General features: G+C 44.1%; 2 pseudogenes; one reads left to right on the forward strand and one right to left on the reverse strand.

Moving 5' to 3' along the window:
- Positions 1-4367: 4367 nt before the first annotated feature.
- Positions 4368-17148, reverse strand: LOC112308186 (cell division cycle 7-related protein kinase-like; annotated as a pseudogene).
- A 1827-nt stretch (positions 17149-18975) lies between these two features.
- Positions 18976-19508, forward strand: LOC112322389 (single-stranded DNA-binding protein, mitochondrial pseudogene; annotated as a pseudogene).
- Positions 19509-21940: the final 2432 nt, after the last annotated feature.

The following is a 21940-nucleotide window of genomic DNA, read 5'->3' on the forward strand; positions in this document are numbered from 1 at the left end:
CAGGGAATAAGAAGCATAAATGGTAGGTACAAAATAGACAGGGGGAGGTTAAGAATGGTATGGAAAATGGAGAAGCCAAAGAACTTATATGTATGACCCATGGACATGAACTAATGTGGGGGAATGATGGTGGGGGTATAGAGTGGAGGGGAATAAAGGGGAGAACAAAAATGGGTCGACTGTAATAGCATAATCAATAAAGTCTATTCAAAAAAAAAAACCAATAGCCAACATCTGGAAATAGCCCGTGTCCAACAGTAAAGGAAAAAAGCTGTGGTACATTCACACAATGAAATACTACTTGGCAATAAAAAAGAAGGAAGTCTTACCTTTTGCAACAGCATGGATGGACCTAGAGATTATTATGTTAGGTGAAATAAGCCAGTCAGAGAAAGACAAATGCCATATGATCTCATTTATGTGGAATATAATGAACAAAATAAGCTGATGAACAAAATAGAAACAGAGATATGGATACATGGAACAGACTGAAAGCTGTTAGAGGGGAGTGGGGTTGGGAGACCAGATGAAGGAAGATGAAGGAATTAACCAAAAAACATAAACACATAACACATAGACATACAACAGTGTGGGGACAGCCAGAGGGAAAGAAGATGAGGGCTAGGTGGAGGTGGAAAATGGAGACAAAAAGAGACATTACTTGTGGTGGGCACACAGTGCAGTGTTTTGAGTTATATACTTGAAACCTGTATGGTTTTGCAAACCAATATCATCCGAATAAATAAATAAACAAACAAACACATAAATAAATGTAAATAAATAAAGGACGGTGCACTGTGAAAAAAAAAAGAAACAATCAAAATAGAAATAAATGCATAGATACAAAGAACAGACTGATGATTTTCAAAGGGGAGGGGTATGGGGGGCTGGTTGAATAATGTGGACGTATTAAGAAATACAAATTGATAGTAACAGAATAGTCACAAAGATATAGATCACAGCATAGGAAATATAGTCAATAATATTGTAATAACTATGTATGGGATGAGTCGGGAACTTTTTAAAAATATATATTTTATTGATTATGCTATTACAGTTGCCCCATTTTTTCTCCCCTTTATTCCCCTCCACCTTGTACCATCCTCCCACCAGCATTCCCCCACCTTAGATCACAACCATGGGTCGTACATATAAGTTCTTTGGCTTCTCCATTTCCCATACTATTCCTCCTCCTGTCTATTTTGTACCTACAATTTATGCTTCTCGTTCTCTGTACCTTTTCCCCCATTCTCCCCTTTCCCGGTCCCTGCTGATAATCCTCCATGTGATCTCCATTTACGTGAATCTCTTCCTGTTCTAGTTGTTTGCTTAGTTTGTTTTTGTTTTTGTAGGTTGATAGTAGAGAGTTTGTTGTCATTTTACTATTCATATTTTTTATCTTCTTTTTATTAGATAAGTCCCTTTAAAATTTCATATAATAAGGGCTCGGTGATGATGAACTCCTTTAACTTGACCTTGCCAGGGAAGCACTTTGCCTGCCCTTCCATTCTAATTGATAGCTTTCTGGATACAGTAGTCTTGGATGTAGGTCTTTGCCCTTCAAGACTTCAATACTTTTTTACAGCCCCTTCTTGCCTGCAATGTTTCTTTGAGAAATCAGCTGATAGTCTTATGAGAACTCCTTTGTAGGTAACTGTGTCCTTTTCTCTTGCTACTTTTCAGATTCTCTCCTCTTTAATCTTAAGTAATGTAATTATGATGTGCCTTGGTGTGTGCTTCCTTGGGTCCAACTTCCTTGGGACTCTCTGAGCTTCCTGGTCTTCCTGGAAGTCTATTTTCTTTGCCAGGTTAGGGAAGTTCTCCTTCATTATGTTTTCAAATTAGTTTTCCATTTCTTGCTCTTCCTCTTCTCCTTCTGGCACCCTTATAATTCGGATGTTGGAAGATTTAAAGTTGTCCCACAGGTTTTTTTGGTCTTGTTTTCTTATCCATTCAGCTACCCTCTCTCTTTTGGTTGGAGCATTTAAGCCATTTACATTTAAGGTGATTATTGACAGTTATGTATATAGTGCCATTTTATTCAACTCTTTTCCTCTGTTTTTTTTTTTCCTTTCTCTTTTTCTTCTTCTTAAAGCAAGCCCTTTAACATTTGTTACAGTATTGGTTTGGTGTTAACAAACTCCTTTAGCTTTTTGCCCGGGAAGCTACTTATTTCTCCTTCAATTTTAAATGAAAACCTTGCTGGGTAAAGTAGCGTTGGTTGTAGGTCCTTGTTTTTCATCACCTTGAATATTTCATGGCACTCCCTTCTTGTCTGAAATGTTTCTGTTGAGTATCAGATGCCAGTCTAATTGGTGTTCCCTTGTATGTAACTACCTGCTTTTCTCTCATGGCTGTTATTTATTCTCTCTTTATTTTTTAGCCTTGTCATTTTAATTATGATGTGTTTCAGTGTAGGCCTCTTTGTGTCCAAGTTGTTTGTGACTCTCTAAGCTTCCTGGACTTGTGTGACTTTTTTCTTCAGCAGATTAAGGAAGTTTTCAGTTATTATTTCTTCAAATAGGTCCTCAATCCCTTGCTCACTCTCTTGTCCTTCTGGTATTCCCATGATGTGCATTTGTTACACTTCATGTTGATGTTTCTTAAGCTCTCCTCACTTTTTTAAGTTCTGTTTTGTTTTTGCTGCTCTGCCTGATTGTGTTATTCTACCTTATCTTCCAAACCACTGATTCAGTCCTCTGCTTCATGTAACCTACTGTTTATTCCCCCCAGTGTATTATTTATTTCAGATATTGCATTCTTTATTTCTGACTGATTCTTTTTTATGGTTTCTATGTCTTTTTTCATGTTGTTGAGTATCCTTATAATCATTACTCTAAAGTCTCTACCCCATAAATTGCTTACTTCCATTTCATCCAGTTCTTCTGGTAAATTTTTTTGTTTTTTCATTTGGGGTATATTTGTTTGTCTTCCCATTTTGGCTGCCTCTTTGTATTTTCTACCTTAGTTGTTAAACTAATCAGTCATTAATATGATCAGTTGTTCATATAATCAATCTGTAATCAGCAGTCAGGCTTAAGTACCACAGGGTGGGGCAGAGTAATTCCTGAGGGTGGGGTTATTGCTTCCCCTCAGGGTGATGCCATTCAGAAAGGAGTGCTCTGCCTGAGAAAGATGACTCCTGCGGTATGGGGAATGACTCAGCACAGGGATCCTAGTGGCTATTCCCTCAGTTCTCACCCCAGAGCCACCAACCCCAGACTCTCCTCAAGCTTCTCTAGTCCACTCTGCCCTCCCTTTGCTGGCACCCAGGGTAAGTGGCTTCAAATGAAACTTTGGCCTTATAAAAGGCTCTCTGTATCTCTAGCCATCTCTCCCTGGCTGACAGTACTCCTGCTGCTTTTCACAACTGGATGTTAGGTGGGTTCCTATCTGGCTCTGATGCTGTAGGCTGGGGAGCCCAGCTTGTGGTTCAGACCCCACATTTCTCAGAGGGAACCTCCCTGGCTGCTGAAATATCCCTCTGGCACTTCAGCTGCCACCCATGGGAGTCCAGCCAGCTCTATCTCCTCTCCTCTGCACTCCCTACCACTTACATTGTGCTGGAGTGTTTTCTACTGTCTGTCTGTGTTTATGAGGCTTCTCTCCAGCTACTGTTCAGTTGGTTATTCAAGATGATTTCTCCACAATTTAGTTGTAATTTCAAACTGGTCCAGGGAGGAGGTTACTGTAGCTTTCAGTTACTCCTCCACCATCTTGGATCTCCAATCCAGATGGGTTCTTGAAATATCAGAGGGAGCAGTCTACAAAGTGCATGATTTGTCTAAGCACTGTGCTGTATGTATGAAACTAATATAGAATAATATTGTATGTAAAGTTTAATTGAAAAATAAATAAATAAAAACAAGAAGGAAAACAAGAAAAAACATGTGTTCTGCTATCATTTGGGGTATTATTCTAGAGATATAATTTATGAAAAACTGCTTGACATTGTTATTCCAATAGCCTATATCCTTACATATTTGTTAACTAATTATTTCATTAGTTACTCAAAAAAGTATGTTTAAAATCTCTAGTTTTATTGTAAATTTATGTTTCTATCAATTTTTGCTTTATATATTCCAAAACTGTATAATGACTGCATTCAAATTTCTAAATAGTTTCCACTTGAATGTATCCCTTTATCATTATCAAATATGCTTTATATTTGGTAATATTTCTTTTGGTAATATTTAAAGTCTATTTTGTCTGAAAATAATATAAACACACTAGTTATCCTTATAGTTTCACCCTTTTTGTGTCCTTATGTTTAAGGTCTATCTATTTTTACAAAAACATATAATTAAATTATTTTTTTGTCACAAGATAGTTTTATTTACTTGCAGCAAGTAAAAGAGACAGGGGATTCACCTCCAAAGCTTTGCTGTTAGTCTTGAAGTTGGATTTAGATCTATAATTTTATCAAACTGGTCATAAACTTCATCAGATACCTTGTCCCAGCCTTCTAGATTGGTAGTATGTGCATCAGAACAACCCACACAGCCTTTTTTGTTGCCTTTATATAATGGATTCCCAGAGGGCTGTGCTTGAGGTGTTTTAGTATGAGGTGAGAAGCTTTATGGTCAGACTTCTCTGAAAAAGTTGGGTCATGAGAAGCAGGCTCTTGTATATTACTTGTTAATTTGGGAGTGTTAGAATCTATACCACTGAGCTTCTCACAAATTTTTCTCAAGTATTGGTACTGAGACTTCTTTGCTACACAATATTGATTTGCCAAAGGTTTTAGCAGCCTGGCTAGTTTCTCTGGATCCACAAATTGTCATAAGTTGAGCCAAAGATGCTAAATCATCCCTTGCTTTATAAAATGGGTATCATACATTAAGCAAAATAAGAAATAATACACCTGCAAGCCACATGCTAATTGCTGTAGTTTGATTGGTGCACTTTGTCAAGACCTCTGAATCCTGTTGTACCCGCCCTAGGGACAAACGGTTGCTGCCCGCAAAGGCAAATACTGCAAACTTTACCTGTTGCATAACACTCACATAGGTCAGGCTAGCTGCTCAAGGACTGGTAGTTCTCTTCATCACACCACTATTCATACCTTTTATAGAAACTGCCTTCTTTTTTGTTGCTAACTTTCTAGCTATTACTATACATCCACAGGCTTTCACTGCTTCACAAATTGCATGCAGGGCTCTCATGTGAAATATGGAGCTGTATACAGTATATTGAAATTTCTTCCTCTGAAAACAGAGTACTTGGAAGAACTACAGATCCATCCTTTCCACCTTTTCCTTGTTTAATCTGAATTTGTGTATTTCTGCAGGGACTTTTAACAAAACTTTTTTTTTTAATTTTAATTTTGTATTGTTATTCAATTACAGTTGTCTGCATTTTCTCCCCATCCCTCCACCCCACCTCAGCCGAACCCCCCTCCCTCCCCCACCTCCACACTCCCCCTTGATTTTGTCCATGTGTCCTTTATAGTAGTTCCTGTAATCCCCTCTCCTCACTGTCCCCTCCCCACTCCCCCCTGCCCATTGCTAGATTGTTCTTAACTTCAATGTCTCTGGTTATATTTTGTTTCCTTTTTTCTTCTATTTATTATGTTCCAGTTAAAGGTGAGATCATATGGTATTTGTCCCTCACTGTCTGGCTTATTTCACTTTAGCATAATGCTCTACAGTTCCATCCATGCTGTTGCAAGGGTATAAGCTCTTTCTTTCTCTCTGCTGCGTAGAATTCCATTGTGTAAATATACCATAGTTTTTGGATCCACTCGTTTGCTGATGGGCACTTAGGTTGCTTCCAGTACTTGGCTATTGTAAATTGTGCTGCTATGAACATTGAGGTGCATAGGTTCTTTTGGATTGGTGTTACAGGGTTCTTAGGGTATAATCCCAGCAGCGGAATTGCTGGGTCAAAGGGCAGTTCCATTTTTAGTTTTCTGAGGAAATTCCATACTGTTTTCCACAGTGGCCTCACCAGTCTGCATTGCTACCAACAGTGCACTAGGGTTCCCTTTTCTCTGCATCCTCTCCAACATTTGTTTGTGGATTTGTTTATGTTGGCCACTCTGACTGGTGTGAGATGGTAACTCATTGTGGTTTTAATTTGCATCTCTCTGATGGCTAGTGATGATGAGCATCTTTTCATATGTGTCTGGGCCCTCTGTAGGTCTTCCTTGGAGAAGTTCAAGTCCTTTGCCCATTTTTAATTGGGTTGTTTGTCTTCCTGGAGTGCAGTTGTGTGAGTTCTTTATATATTTTGGAGATCAAGCCTTTGTGTGAGGTATCATTAGCAAATATGTTTTCCCATACTGTTGGTTCTCTTTTCATTTTAATGCTGTTTTCTTTAGCCATGCAGAAGCTTTTTATTTTGATGAGGTCCCATTTGTTTATTCTTTCCTTTATGTCCCTTGCTTTAGGGGACATGTCTGTGAGGATGTTACTGCGTGGAATGTCTGAGATTTTCCTGCCAATGTTTTCCTCAACGACTTTTATGGTGTTACGACTTATATTTAAGTCTTTTATCCATCTTGAGTTTATTTTTGTGTATGGCGTAAGTTGGTGATCGAGTTTCATTTTTTTGCACGTAGCTGTCCAGATCTCCCAACACCATCTGTTGAAGAGGCTGGTTTTGCTCCATTTTATGCTCCTGCCTCCTTTGTCAAATATTAATTGACCATAAAGACTTGAGTTTATTTCTGGGCTCTCTGTTCTTTAACATAACTTTTTGTGGTGGGCTAGTAATCTAGCTCCTTAGATACTGCTGGGCCACAGTTCTATGACTTTTCATCTTTTCCATGAAGTGAGGTCTATTTATATTTAATATAATAAAGACATGGTTTATTTTAAGTAATTCTTCTCTGTCTTACTTTGGTTAATTGGAATAGTATTGTTCCACTTTATCTTGCTAATCAGAATTTTAGTTATATAATGTTGTATTATTGTTGTTCTCTTTACCCAATATATTACAATATGCATTCTTGCCTTATTATAGTCTACCTTAACTTAGTAGTTTAATCACTTCCAAAAGAATGAAAGAACCATAAAACCATTATTCCATTTACCTCCTTTATGCACTTTACACTATTGCTTTAATATCTTTTGCTTCTACATGCCATAAAAAGTGTTGCAATAATCAGTGTTCTTTTATATTTACATATATGTATACCTTTTCCAAGAAATCTTCACTCTTTCCTATGATTCTGTTTATCCAAATTGGTTCATTTTATTTTACATTACAGAAGATTCTTTGATATATTATGTAGTTTGCGGGAATTAAATTCTGTCAGTACTTGTCTAAAAACATCATTGTATTTGAAGCATATTTTTGTTGGGTACAAAACACAATACCTTGGGTTATTTTATTTCTTACCTACTTAAGAAACTCATTCCAGCCCTGGCCAGTGTGTCTCAGTTGGTTGGAGCATGGTCCCATACACCAATAGGTTGGGGGTTCAATTCTTGTTTGGGACAAATACTAGGTTGTGGGTTCCATCCCCACTTGGGGTGTATATAAGAGGCACCCAATCAATGCTTCGCTCTCTCTCTCTCCCCTTTCTCTCTCTCTAAAACATATATAAACATATTTTTTTAAGATTTTATTTATTTATTTAGAGAGAGGGGAAGGGAGGGAGAAAGAGAGGGAGAGAAACATCAATGTGTGGTTGCCTCTCACGTGGCCCCCCACTGGAGACCTGGCCTGCAACCCAGGCATGTGCCCCAACTGGGAATCAAACTGGCGACCCCCTGGTTCACAGCCCAAGCTCAGTCCACGGAGCTACACCAGCCAGGGCATAAACATATTTTTTAAAAGTAATTTCATTGCCCCTAGTTTCCATAGTTTCTTTTCAAAGTTCATTTATAACACGTATTATTGATTTATAAATGATAATATTTCTCTGTCATGATGCTCTTGATATTTTTTCTTTCAAACTCTTTTCAACAGTTTATAAAAGGTGTACTTAAATGTAGTTCTCGTTGTTTTCCTTAGTTGATAATTTTTCAGCTAATAGAATATATTTCATCATTTGTCTTTCAGCCACATGTTTCTAACACTTTAATATATTATTTTCGTTATTTTAGGCTTCTTCCTCAGATAGGAAACTTTCTAGAGATGTGCCTTTTAGTTCATTCAAAATGTTTTCTAAAATTAAAAAATATAATAACTGAAATTAAGTATTTACTACATCGATTTAACAGTACACTGTACAAAGGAGAAAACAAGACTATGGGTCAGAGGCTTAAAAATGACTCCCAACATAAGATAATTAGGCTTAGATATTTGCAGCTTTATGAGGTCAGAAGAACCTAACTTTACAGAATTTTAATGTCCAATAACTTTCTGAGGACCCTAACTTCAGCCCAGGCAAATAAGATCCAAGGGCAAGGGATGATAGGGTCTCTGGCCCCAGAAACCAATGTCCCAGCAATCTCTGCTTGCTAAGATTCAAAAAGAAGAGGTAGGGAAGGTCCTGGGTTTCTCATTACCTGCTTCATCTTGGTACCAAACATGGAGCCGCTCACATCAATAACGAACACCACGTTTTTCTCAACAGGTGGAAGGCCTCTGGGGGCAAAGTAATGAATAAAATAGCCGTCGTAAATCTGGACAAAAGAAGTGAAACCACAAGAACTGTGAAAGCTGGTCTAAACCAGGTCCCCTCTTATTCTCCTACACAACAAACAGCTCTTTTCCTTCCTAGGCCTTATCACTGTTTCTAGTTAAATAGGCATTTGTGCGATTGTTTCTTCAACGTCCGTCTCCTCCACCAGAACTGTGTCTCTTCTGTTCAGACTGTCAGTCTAGGACCTGCCCCAGAGCTGTGGAGACTGGCTTGGGGCCCAAGGCTCCAAGGAGCAGGATCTCTGTAATATGTGAGTTCCTGTCCATGAGAGCTGGGCTTGCACAGTCCAGAGGGCCCCTAGGGACATTTTGCCTGGGCTCCAGGAACTGTAACTATTGTTTTAACCTCCCTCTATAGAGTGAGCCTGGGGCCCAGCTCCATTGCTGCCAGGGGCTGGGAGTTTGCAGGGCCTCCCTCTCCTCCTTAAACCTCCTTTCTGCTGTTGCTGGGCAGACCAGGGAGGGGAGGAGGGAGCAGAGGCTGAGTGAGCTGTTTGTTCAGAGGGGATTGGTTAGACCAGGTGCAGATGCCTCAGGCTGTGGGGGATGTGATTGGCTGCTGCCCCCTCCTCCTACTGAGTGTTCCCTCTGCTGAGCCTGGGGGCTGGGGCAGCTGAGGGAAGGAGGGGGGGGGAGCTGGGAGGGCCTGCAGGACCAGTGTCAGCTCAGCCTAGAGAAGGATGGGCTTGCTGAGGGTCTGAGCTGCCCAGTAGACTGAAGCTGGCTCTGCCCTGGAATAAACAGCTTCTTGTCCTCTCTGCCATTCAGGCACTCTCTGATCACCAGGCTGGCCACACTATCTCATCCTCTCACAGGGGATCTCAGGAGACTCGGGAGGACATCTGGGTCTTCCCTCCACCCCAGCCTTTGAATGAATTCGCAAGTGCCTGTGAAGGCTCTGTCTACTTTCTCCTGGCACTCTACAGCAGTTGCCAAAGGCCTGGGTCGACCACCCTGCAACTGCCCAGGCCAGAGGCAGAGGCCAGCAGTCCTTCTCCTCTGTTCCTCCCCTACCTGGGTGAGTGGGAGCCTCTGGGAAAGTAACATATCTGCCTCTCCGTGGTCCCAAGTTCACCAGTAGCCCCACACCTCACATCCTGTAGGTAAGAGGCATGACCCAGATCACCACCCTCTCACACTCACCTCAGCTGTCATGCCCTCCCACTCTCAGAAATGTCTCCTTGCCTTCCTCATGAAGTAAATGAAGGCCACCAGGCCAAGGTTCCTTGGCCTTCCCACCCCACCCTTGCTCAAGACCCACACCTCCTCTCTCTACTGAAACACAAAAGGGTGCCATGTACCCCTAGCCTCCAGTCAGGAGGTCTCCACCAGTCAGGCCCAGCCCTCCAACCCAGCCCACAAACCTTACAAGGTCTTCTTTAGAATATAAAAATGGTGTGTCTTTTCCAACCACTAAGACAAAGCCCATTGATCCCAATCCTGCCCGAACTTCAAGCCAGCTTCTCTCGCCCCCGTAGTATGCCACGGCGATGAGGTTGGCACCTGCAAGGCTCTTCTAATCTCCACTTCACTCCTCTGCCCACCACGGGCTGAGTCCACCTCCGCCGCACAATGACCTGCTCTTCACTAAAGGCGACAATGACTAGTTGGTTTCCAAACTCAGTGGGTCTCTTTCAGTTCTCATCAAACTGCACCACCCTGCTGAATTTCACAATTGACTATTACTTCTGCTTTCTTCAGGAACCCTTGCCGCTGCGATTTGGGAGATGGTGAACTCTCCTTATTTTCCTACCAGCTCTCTGGTCTGTCTACTTCAGCCTCTTTCTTAGGCTGCATTTTCTCCCCCATCCCTTAAGCAGTGTTTCCCAATAGTTTGGAACCATGGCATGCAAGAGAACGATTATGTTTGTGTAGCACAATGGAGGGGCGTGGTGGGAATTTAGAGCTCTGGGCAGGCTGTGGGCACTTGGTGGGGCCGGACACCCTGCGGATTCAGATCAATAGCTCCTTGAATGGGAATCTCAGGCCTCCCAGAACTGCCCTCCTAGATCTGCTCTTCTGGCTCTAGGCATCTTCCCCGGGTCCTCTGGCTAGCTCTCTTGGCTTCAACTGCCCAGTCTCCACTGGCGACTTCATATCTCTTTCTCCAGTCCAATGCTTTCCACTCTTCCCATGTAACAACTGCATACACACTCACCACTGGACCTGTTCCCTTAGATGTTTGAAGCTGCTTCCAATGGGTCCCACTCATGTGATAAATTCATTTTCTACTCCCCATCCTGCCCTTGTGTGCCTTTGTCATCTAAGGCACCGTTATCCAGGTGGTCACTCCAGATACAAACCTGAGTGTCACTCCTGAATCCCGTGCTCCTCCTTCCCACATTCCGCCAGCCACCCACTCTTCCTGGTTTGACCTGCTGGATATCTCAGGCCCACCCCTCCCCTCCAACCCAAACTTACACAGCCCAAATGCAGGACTTCTTTCTCTCATGCTTCCCTGCTTCTGTTGTGGCCCCTTCCATGCGTGCATCTTTGCAGCTCCTGCTCCATGTGGCCTTTCTAAACCCAAACTCATAACGTCATTCCCCCTCTTGGCTCCCTCATCACCTCAAGACAAATCACACGTTGTTTGTCATGAGCCTGCAGCACTCGCAGCTTTCGGTCTCACCTCTTACCATTTCTTGCACCTGAAATCAGTGCCTTGGGAACTGTGACCTGCTTGTACTTTTCTACACGCCCCTGGATATTTCCAGCCTCCCCTCCTTGTCATGCAGCCCTCGGTTTGCTGCAATGCCTTTGCCCTCTCACAGCCCCGCTCCACTTCCTCCAAGGTGCCTTCCTTGGCCACCCTCTCCCCTCACCATGGCTTCCGTCATAACTCGTGTTGTCACTGAAGGAGCACTTCTCATCCTGTGTCAGTATTGTCTCTCTGTGTTTCTCCTGGGGACAGTGAATAGGACCTGCGTATGACTCACTGCAGGTTTCTGACACCAGCCAGCAGTGGGCGTGACACACATTAGCTTGCCAGGCAGTCCTGACTGACTGAATAAAGGGGTGAATGTGCTGGCCTTTGAAGAATGGGCATAGTTGAGTAGGAAAGGTAGGTGTTTTCCTCACCTACCTCAGGGGTTCTTGGTGAGGAGATGCAGGAGTCAAGACACACAGCGAGTGGGAGTATGGGTCATATTTTTAAGGCCTGTGATTCCACCTATTCTACCTGCTTTTCCACTCCAGGCAAGAGTGAAAAAGGTAAAAAATAAAGAAGCAGATACATACCTTCACACATGCCCCACAGAACACTAGGTCAAGGCCCCTGCTGCCACCTACTGGTGGGGTACCCTCAGCTCCTATTCTGAGAGGGCAAATTACTTTTATTTCCCCTACACGGCAGTTTGGATACGCCAACCCCTGTGCCTCTCTGCACATGCTTTCTCCTCTCTCTGCGTGGATTTCCCACCCACCTATCTGCCCAGGTGGAGGCAGACTCTATTCATTTTTGCCATGTTAATTTGAAGGCTGACCCCTTTAGGAAGGCTTTCTTAAAACCCTTCTCAGTGATGTCCACACATCACCCATTACAGATTTGTACACACACTTTGGACGTTTTATGACTGTTGAGGCTCTATGTGCCTGGCCCCTGAGGGCCAGGACATTCTGGAGGGAGAACAGTTTCTGTGTCCAAGTCTTTTCTGAGTTCTCAGAGTCAGTGGGGACAGGACTGGGTTCGAGTAGCTCTGCTGGGTGGAAATGTGCCCACTTGTGAATTAATGAATAAATAAGTGCACAAGGAGAGGTGTAACCAAAGCATTCTACTAGCGCCTAGAAGAGAGAAGAATTGTGGGTGGGGTGTGGTCATCAGGGAGGTAGCATTTGAGCCAGGTCTTTAAGGACAAGGAGGACACTGACCAGTGGGGAAAGGAGGGAGAAGATGTGCACAGGACGGCAGATAGTATGAGCCGATAGAATGTTCATTCAGAGATGAACGGCAGGTTCAGGTGTTTTGGGAGAAAGGTGTGTGGTATGATGGGGGACGGCAGCCGGAGGGTCACTGTGTGCTGGAGGCAGTGAGAAGTATGGCGGGAAAGGCTGGCTTGCACCAGACATCTCAGGCTGCTGTGCGATTGTTCTCATAAAGCCAAGGCCAAGGGTCTTGGATCAGTGCCCTACTCCTTAATAGTGCAAGAGACCTCTGCTTGTTCATCATGAGTGTGGGAGCTCGGATTTTAAGAGGTACCTGTTTAGGCAGATGGCTCAAATGAGGCAAAAAAAAGTTTTTGAAACATGGAGGAAGCAAGAAAGTGCAAGAGAAGATCGGAGGGAGTATCAGAGCTGCAGAAAGTGTGAGAGCCTATGAGCGTGAGAAACCTGTTACTGGTCAATAGTTCACCTTCCAAAAGGACTGGTTAAGAGTGGGCTATGGCTTGATTCAATTAGGAATGGATTCATTTGGAGCTTGATTCAATTTTTACAGTTCCAGGTCCCCAACCCTTTGGGGGAGCACGTGTGCCTCCCCACGTGTGAAGTCATGTGTCACCACACATCTAGTTCGTGTGCACTGGTCCTCACTGATCCTTAGGGAGAACGAAATGAGCGGCTTGTGGAGGCTAGATTGTTGCCCAGACCCGTGTGACTCCAGAGCTCACGCTCTTTGCATTCCCCCAGCCACCTCACCTGCACATCACCAATGATGTCCTCCATGACGACATCGTACTGGACCACAAAGTCGGCCATGATACCCGAGCTGGAGAAGGCAGACTGGTCTTGCAGTGTCGGGCAGAAGGTGACTCGGACACAGGTCTCTCCCCTCTCAATTCTGGTCGATGGGGGCGAGTCAGCCTCCCCTGTATGGGTGGGGTGGGGTGGGGTGGGATGGTATGCAGGGCTCACTAGCAGAAGCCAAGCAAGAGGGCGTCAAAAGAAGCAATGTCTAAGGAGGTTGAGAAGTAACCTCTGCATCACCTGCTGTTCCTCCTGCCTACAACGCCCTTTCACCTGCCCCACTGCCACGCTCCTTCCTCTCCAAATCCTGAAACCAAAACCACCTGCTCTGCCTCTGCCAGCAAGCCCACCCAGCCTGGCAAACCCAGCCCTCCCTTCAGCTCCCAGGCTCTGGCAGTCTGGCCCTCCTGTACAACTCTGTCCTGGCTGCCTTGCCATCCATCCTGATGCCCAGGCTCATGTCCCCGGGTAGACCAGCAGCCTGGGTCTCCTGCCAGAGAGGCCGTGTGTTGTGTGTCGTGGAGAGAGACAGACACACAGACAGGGTCTAGGTTTCCTCCTGTGCCTGTTACTGCTGTGGGGAGTTGCAGTCTGTCAAGGTTCTCCTCTGGGATAGAATTTCATGTGTTTTCTCCCCCCCCCCCCCGCCCCCCGTGCCTCTGACTCTCAGAACCACGTGTGTGAAAATGCCTTTTAGTGCCTCATGAAAACACAGATGAATTTCTGGCCCCGGATGTTTGCTGAGCTGGCCATCATCAGATCAACTCCTCTGGAATTTCAGTCCAAGACAAATGTCCATTTAAACATGTCTCTGTGCCTCCTTTTTTCTCCCAGAAAATGGAAACTTGGGAATTCTGCCACCCCACCCTTTCTGCTACAGCTGTCAGGAAGCTTAGGGCAAACTGAGGCCCCATACTCTCTGAGGAGCCTGCTTACATACATTCCCTTGACTTCCTTCCTTTCAGAGGTCTTTGTTCTGTTTTTATCCCCACAGGACTGGCTCTACCCTCTGTTTTAACCTTTAAGGAGCAGGGGGAGGGAGCTGCCATTTTTAGCTTAGGGTGTAAGAGTGCACGCTCCAAGGACTGAGGCTGCCTGTGGGGCCCCGGAAAATTATTCACACTCGCTAAGCCTCAGTCTCCCCATCTGTGGTACAGGAACAATAGTAGCTCCTATTTCCTAGATAGCATTTGTGGGGATTAAATGCAACTTCATGTAAAGCATTTGGCTCCATACTTGGCTCTTAGGAATTGCTTGATAATTCTAACAATCACAGTTATCATCAAATCTTCATTACTCTGCACCAGTGATTTGCAGGGAGGAATTTTTTCAAGTTGTCACCACAGTCCCAGGCCACAGATGGCATCTCCTCATTGTGCAGATGGGAAAAGTGAGGCAGAGCATCTGAGTGATTTGCCTGCACCCCCACCTCAGGGGAAGGTCAAAGCTGGGACTGGAACCCATGTCTGCGTGTCCCTCTCTCCTCCGTGTGTACCATACTGTCGCTCTGGGTTACCGGGGTCAGATTAGGCCAGAACTCTAAGCTCAACAGCTTGTGAGGGTGGCCATGTGACTTGGGTGATTTCTCTGTGCTTGTCCACTCATTTCTCAAAGGAGGTAGGTCGGCCAGGTCAGTGGTTCTCTCACCTGGCCAGATATCACGTTCACCTGCAAACTGGCCAGAAACAGATCCTTGGGCCACTCCCCAACCTACCGAAGTGGAGTCCAGAGGGAGGGCCCAGGAATCTATATTTCTAACATGGTGATTCTGATGTAGCCAGTCTGGCCTTCAAATACCTCTGGTTGGAATCTGAGCAAGGCTGGCAGCCAGGACATCTCCCAGTCTCATGGTGCTTGAGAAGATATCGTCAAGGACATCCTGCGCTTTATACTGTCCTCCCACTGCCCTTCCATTCTGCTGGTGATTCCAGAGGAGAGCCAGATATGGCCAGTGTGGCTTCCACAACACTTAGTGGAGTAAATAGGGGAAGTTTCACAGAGCAACTCATTCTGTCATCCCTCATTCACACTTATTTACTGATTCATTCATGCAGTTACTTATATTATTGTACATTCACCCACTCTTCTCTTTACTCACTCATCTCCTTTCACACTCACATTCACTCTCTTTGTCAATCAGTTTGCTCCAAAAACAGATGGCACGGTCCATGAGTAATGTGAAGATAAACTAGTAAGACATAATTTTCAGAGGTGTGAACAGGGTTAAGGAAACTCTGAAGGGTTGGGTGTCTCCCCAAGGATTTCATCAACAGAAAGTCATTTCCACCCCAAGAATGGAGGGGTGAAGGAGAGGAGAGGAGAGGAGAAGGAGAGTTGTAAGAAAATGGCCAGATTTATGACCTTGGGGGAGGGAACTTGGGAACCTGGACACATCCAAAGCACAACCCAGTAGATAGGGAAGCATGGGGATACATAGCCCAAACTCACAGTGAACCCTCCCATCGTGAGCCAAAGCCTGTTGTTGGCAGAACAAGGGAGCCCAGATGATGCAATCAACAAAAGTCAGCCTCCTGGGGCACAGAATGGGATGGACATGGGTGGAGAGAGGGTCTAGAGGAGCAAATGGGGAGGAACAAAGAGAGACCCCAACTTCAGCCCCAAGCTGCACTTGCTCTTGCTTGTGCTGGCCCACATGAAGATCTGTGACGAGGGCATGCAGTACATAGTGACCCAAGTGTAACACCGCAGCAAGAGTCACAGTTTACTATCTTAGGAACATCCACGTCATACCCCACTGCGTCCAAGTATGATGACACAGTGAGAGTGAACACAACCTAAGAGGCTGCGCCAAAGTGACTGCGACCTCTCCTCCCAGGGACAGCAGGCAAAGAGACCCCCATGCTCCTGCTCCACAGTCTGGTCCAGGAAGCCTTCCCTTGTCCTCTCCTGCCCGCAGGCAGGTCACCAGGCCCTGGGCTCCATCTCTCCCACTACTGGCCCAACTCTTGACTCTATGGCATGAGCTCCTTCTACCCAGCCAAGCATTATGGGTGCTGGCTCAATAAAGGGACATATCCTCCCCAGGGTTCAGCCCTATACCTGGGCTTGTTAGCACAGGTTCTTGCTGGAGGAAATTGCTTGGGGATGGGACAAGTGGGAAGTTGGGTGCAGGACAGAGCGAGTACCCTCTTATATGGGACACTTGCGTACAGTCACAGCACCATCTGCTTCCACCTGTGTGGCCTCATTTAATCTTCGTGGCAGCTCTGTAGCCTGGGCAGTACTGTTGCCTGGGCACCAGTTTATGGATGAGGAGGCTGAGCCAGGACAGGAGCAGAGAGCAGCCCCAGGTCACACACAGCTGGAGCCAGGACTGAAAGCCAGGCCTTTCTGCCTGCCCCTCAGCATCCCCCACTGCAGAGGTGGCGGTGTCACAGGCAAGGCACCTCACCAGCAGCCACATCCCCGTGGCTCCCTTTCTGTTGCCTTCAGACTGCCGGACTCCTCTCAGGGTGGACCCTGACCTCTGACTCTTTGCCTTTCTCACTCCTTAGAGCAGAATCAGAGGCCACCGGAGGTGTCAACCCCACCTCATGGCACCACCTGCAGCCAGGGCTCTCTGGGTTGGGGCTGGCCATGGCCTTGCCTGCATAGCTCAGCACCCAGTTTGGACACGTGGCCATCTGCAAATGGTGTGCCTCCCTCCACACAAATGTGAGCTTGTGCACGCACTGCCTGGCCCAACCTTCATGCTCATGGGCACAGTGCACTGTGCGATTTCCCATGGACTGTCACCCACGTTGATCACAGCAGCTCTCACCTACTGTGTGCCAGGGAGTGCTCCAGGTGCTGCCCATCCACTCTCTGATCTCCACTCACAGACACCAGGCTGGGTGACTTCATGCTGTTCATATCTTACAGGCAGGAGATCCAAGGCCAGAGAGGCACAAGGTCACATCCCACACACACAGGGAGTGTGTGAGGGAGCTGGAGCACTTTAACCCCATCACCTACCTCCCAGCCAAGGCTCCTTCCACCGGAGCACACTGCCTACTGACTCAGAATCCACCATTAGGATGTGTGTACACAATGCCCATGTTTCTGCACATAACTGTGTGCCTGTGTCCATGCATTTGTGCAGATATTCCTCACACACCATCTGTGACTAGTAACAGACCTGTACACAGAAGGAGAGTGAATCCCTTGTTCATCTGGGCTCCCACAGCCCTGTGGGTTTCTCTCGGTGCTGTCATTGTTCCCCTCTCTGCACTGATTCTGTCTTGAGAACAGGACACCCTGGCACTCAGTACTGGGTTTAAACCCTGCAGTCCGGATGCATGTTTGTGGAATACATGTACATGCCTCAGTGAGTTGAGTGAGTGTCTGTGACAGATTGGGATGCTGCATTGAACCCCTGGAGAGCCCCAACTGGAGAATCAAAGCACAAGCCTCTACAGTGTTGGAGAAAAGCCTTGCCCTTTGCCCAATAACTACCCCTTTTGATAAACAATCCCTGGTACCTGATAATTAACAAAATTGAATTACTGGCCCTGGTAGACTTCGAATGCCTAACCATGTGACCCCAAATGACTATGCTACCTGAGCTGCCTGGCAATCCTGGCCTTGGTGCCATGTGATCCACCAAGCCATAAAGTTGGGCAGGCAGTAACAACACTCCATCACCAAAGGGTGGTGGTATAACCAGAATCAGTGTGGAGCAGGTCCTAAAAGCACAAGTGAGTTATGGAGGCTCACACTCCCATAGCACCTGCTCCTGCCACCTTGCTTTCTCTCCCTCAGCTCACACATAGGTCCTTGTGGCAAGGTCCCAATAACAAGCTTACTGAAGAAGAAAAAACCCAGGAGCATGGTTTGCACATGGCGCTGCATGGTAGTCAGGAACTAGCTGGTAGTTGACAACTGTTGTGTTACGGCCCCACTGAGGTGCGAGTCTGATGGGAAGGAAGGAAGGGAAGTCTTCCTAGGAGGCAAAACTCAGAGGCAAGCATCTGGTTTATCTCTCTCCACAAAGTGACCTGGCCAGGGGCACTGATCAATAGCAATTAACATTCTGCCAGATGATCAGACTGGGAAGGAACAATATTGGAGAACTGATAGCAATAACAATAATGCAACAAAATATTTAAAGAGCACTTATTATGTGCAAGGCACAGTCTAATGTCTTCATCTATATATATAGGAGGAGTAAGTGAATGGATCTCTCAGGATGGGCTGAGTGTGAGAATATTTGTGTCCCATCAAAATGATTACCGAAAGGAGCACAATAATCCACCCTGTGAAATCTGTCAATAGACCACTGTTTGTTTGATGAGCCAATGAACAAAATTGCCATAGTAGAAGAGGTGGGTGTTGCAGAGGGGTTCAACACAGACTTACCTTCACTTAGGTTGACTAGTCTACCAACACTGTTGAGTGCTCAGTTTCCCCACAGCAGAAACCCTATGTGTCACCATTCCTGGGAAGACCAGCAAGTTCTCAGGTGACAGAAAAATTACACTGGACCCTTTCCATCATGGAGTGGGCATCAATCTATCCTTTCTGAAATAATCACATATTCTTGAATGGATTTGCCTTCCCTGCCTGCAGTGCTTCTTACCATCATCCTCGGATTTTCTAGTTTCTTTATACCCTTTATACGCCATTTAATTATCCCACGCAATACAGTGGGAGCATCAGGGGAAGACTAAAGATTACATTGAAAGGAAAAAAATAGAAGCAATGTTTCGAAGACCTGTATAGCAGGTGCTTCATCAGCTGGTAAGACATGAGTCTGAAATAGCTAGCAGCTTGGTTCTCGAAAGATCTCTGAATCATATGCAGTTATTTGGCCAAGTGGGTCAAGACCCTGTCATGAGACAGGTGGAAGGGAAAACCCAGTCACAATATTTTCTCTAGCAACAAGTGAGATGTGGAAATCAGGAGGAACTGAAGCGTACCAAATGGGTGACGCCAGTCAAAAGGCAACATGGCACAGAATTTGAGTATTCCAACCAGGCCTCAGAGATGTGGCATATCCGCATGTGAAAAAGGGGTTTCGAATTTATGTGGAAGGGAAAGTAGACTATGGTGAATACATGCATAAAAATAATGTGAGGAGACAAGCCATAATGGTCATAGTTAATGACATTATGTACCTGAGTTACCACACAAAAGAGAAGCATAGAGTGGACCATTCTTCTTTGGCCAGTGTTTCGTACGGTCTCATTTCTAAATCATGTATAGTCTCTACAGATTCTAATGGCAAGAATTAAAATATTCTTTTATGTATAAAAAAGAAACATCCACCAAAATACACTTTATAAATTGTTGAAATACCTCATACAATATTTTTTCTGGTCAGGAAGACATTTCACGGTGGAAAAGGCAAGAATGATCTAATGACTATGGGCTTCCTTGTTCTCACATTCTCTCTGTCTCTCTCTCAATTTATTTCCATTCACTTCATATTCACCCCATTAGAGAATATAATATGTGAATAGTGGTTCGATGTATAACTTAATTCATAATTTGTAGCATATTTAGAAGGGATGGCAAGGTAATTGGAAGAAGAAAGGATATTACCCCCAAATTTCTGAAATTGGACCTGGAGACAGTAGGTGATGAAATTCGACGGTGATCTTTTGAAGAAAGGGTGGATGATGATTATACATGGATAAGTAGCATTATGTTGGACCAGGGCATTTTTTTCCCCAGGGAGAAAAAACACATTTTTTTAGCAAATAGGTATTTGTTTTATTTTTTTCATTTTCTTTTTTATTGTTGTTCAAGTACAGTTGTCTCCATTTGGAACAGGTCATCAAGGAATATGTACAAAGGACACATGGACAAAGCGAAAGGGGGAGAGGATCAAGCATGGGAGGTAGGGATGGACCAAGGCATTTTTATATTATTTTATTTTATTTTTCAATTACAGTTGACATTCTATATTATTTTACATTAGTTTCAGGTATACACAATTGTGGTTGGACAATTATATAATTTACAAAGTGATCCCACTAATAATTCAAGTACCCACCTGGCACCATACATGGTTACCAAAATATTATTGACTATATTCCTTATGCAGTACTTTATATCTCTGTGACTACTTTGTAACTACCAATTTGTACTTCTTAATTGCTTCACCTTTTTCACCCAGTCCCCCAAATACCCTTCCCTCTGGCTCCCATAAGTCTGTTCTCTGTGTCTATGAGCCTCTTTCTGTTTTGTTTGTTCATTTATTTTGTTTTTTACATTCCACATATAAATGAAACCATATAGTATTTGTCTTTCTGTCTGACTTATTTCACTTACTGTAATGCCCTCTGGTTCCATCCATGTTGTCACTAATGGTAAGATATCATTCTGTTTATGGATGACTAATATTTTATTTTTATAAATTACCACCACTTCTTTATCCACTCATTTACTGACGGGCAGTTGTATTGCTTCCATATCTTGTCTATTGTAAATAATGCTGCAATGAAGATAAAAGTGCATATATCTTTTTGAATTAGTGTTTTGGGTTTTAGATATATACCCAGATATTGAATTGCTGGATATATAAGGTAGCTCTATTTTTAATTTTTTGAGTATCCTCCATGTTATTTTCCATAGTGGTCACACCAATTTGCATTTCCACTAAGAGTGCACAAGGGTTCTCTTCTCTCCACATCTTCGCCGACACTTCTTGTTTGTGGATTTTTGAAAGGATTTTATTAATTTATTTCAGATAAGGGAAGGGAGGGAGAAAGAGAGGGAGAGAAACATCAATGTGTGGTTGCCTCTCACGCACCCCTCCCCCACTGGGGACCCGGCCCGCAACCCAGGCATGTACCCTAGACTAGCAATCAAACTGGCAACTCTTTGGCTTGAAGGCTGCCACTCAATCCACTAAGCCACACCAGCCAGGGCTGTTGGTGGATTTATTGATAACAGCTGTGTAGGTGATAGCTCACTGTGGTTTTCATTTGCATTTCTCCGATGATTAGTAATGATGAGCATCTTTTCATATGCCTACTGGCCATCTGAATGTTCGCTTTGAGGAAGTGTCTATTCAGGTCCTCTGATTTTTTTTGTTTGTTTTTTTTGTTTGTTTGTTTTGGGTATTGAGTTGTATGAATTCTATATAAATTTTGGTTATTAACCCCTTATAAAATGTATCGCTGATGAATAGCTTCTCCCAATCAGTAGAATGCCTTTTTGTTTTGTTGGTTTCCTTTGCTATGCAAAAAATTTCTTAGTTTGATGTAGTCCTATTTCCTTTTTTCTTTTGTTTCCCTTGCCAAGAAGATATGTCAGAAAACAATATTACTAAGAGAAACTCCAGAGCTTTTACAGCCTATGTTTTCTTCTAGGATTTCTGTGGTTTCGAGTCTTTCATTTAAGTTTTTTATCAAAACTTTGGCATGATTTAATTTCATGTCACCAATATTATTCTTACTATCATCAGAAAGTTATGGCTACACTGCCAAGACCAGGTCTGCTTAATATGACTTAAGAGTTTAACATGAACATTAGAAGCTCATACTACCACAAAATTAACACTCAAAGGTAACTTACAGTGTCTGACAGTAATATCTACAAATTTCCAAACGCATAATTTTCATATTATGTAATTCAGATAGGATCACTGACTTAGTAAGGGTCCTAAGTTCCATCATTTTTACATTTTTTATCTTTTTAAAATATATTTACTGATTAT

Source organism: Desmodus rotundus, chromosome X (assembly GCF_022682495.2).
Source record: "Desmodus rotundus isolate HL8 chromosome X, HLdesRot8A.1, whole genome shotgun sequence".
In the NCBI taxonomy this organism is placed as follows: Eukaryota; Metazoa; Chordata; class Mammalia; order Chiroptera; family Phyllostomidae; genus Desmodus; species Desmodus rotundus.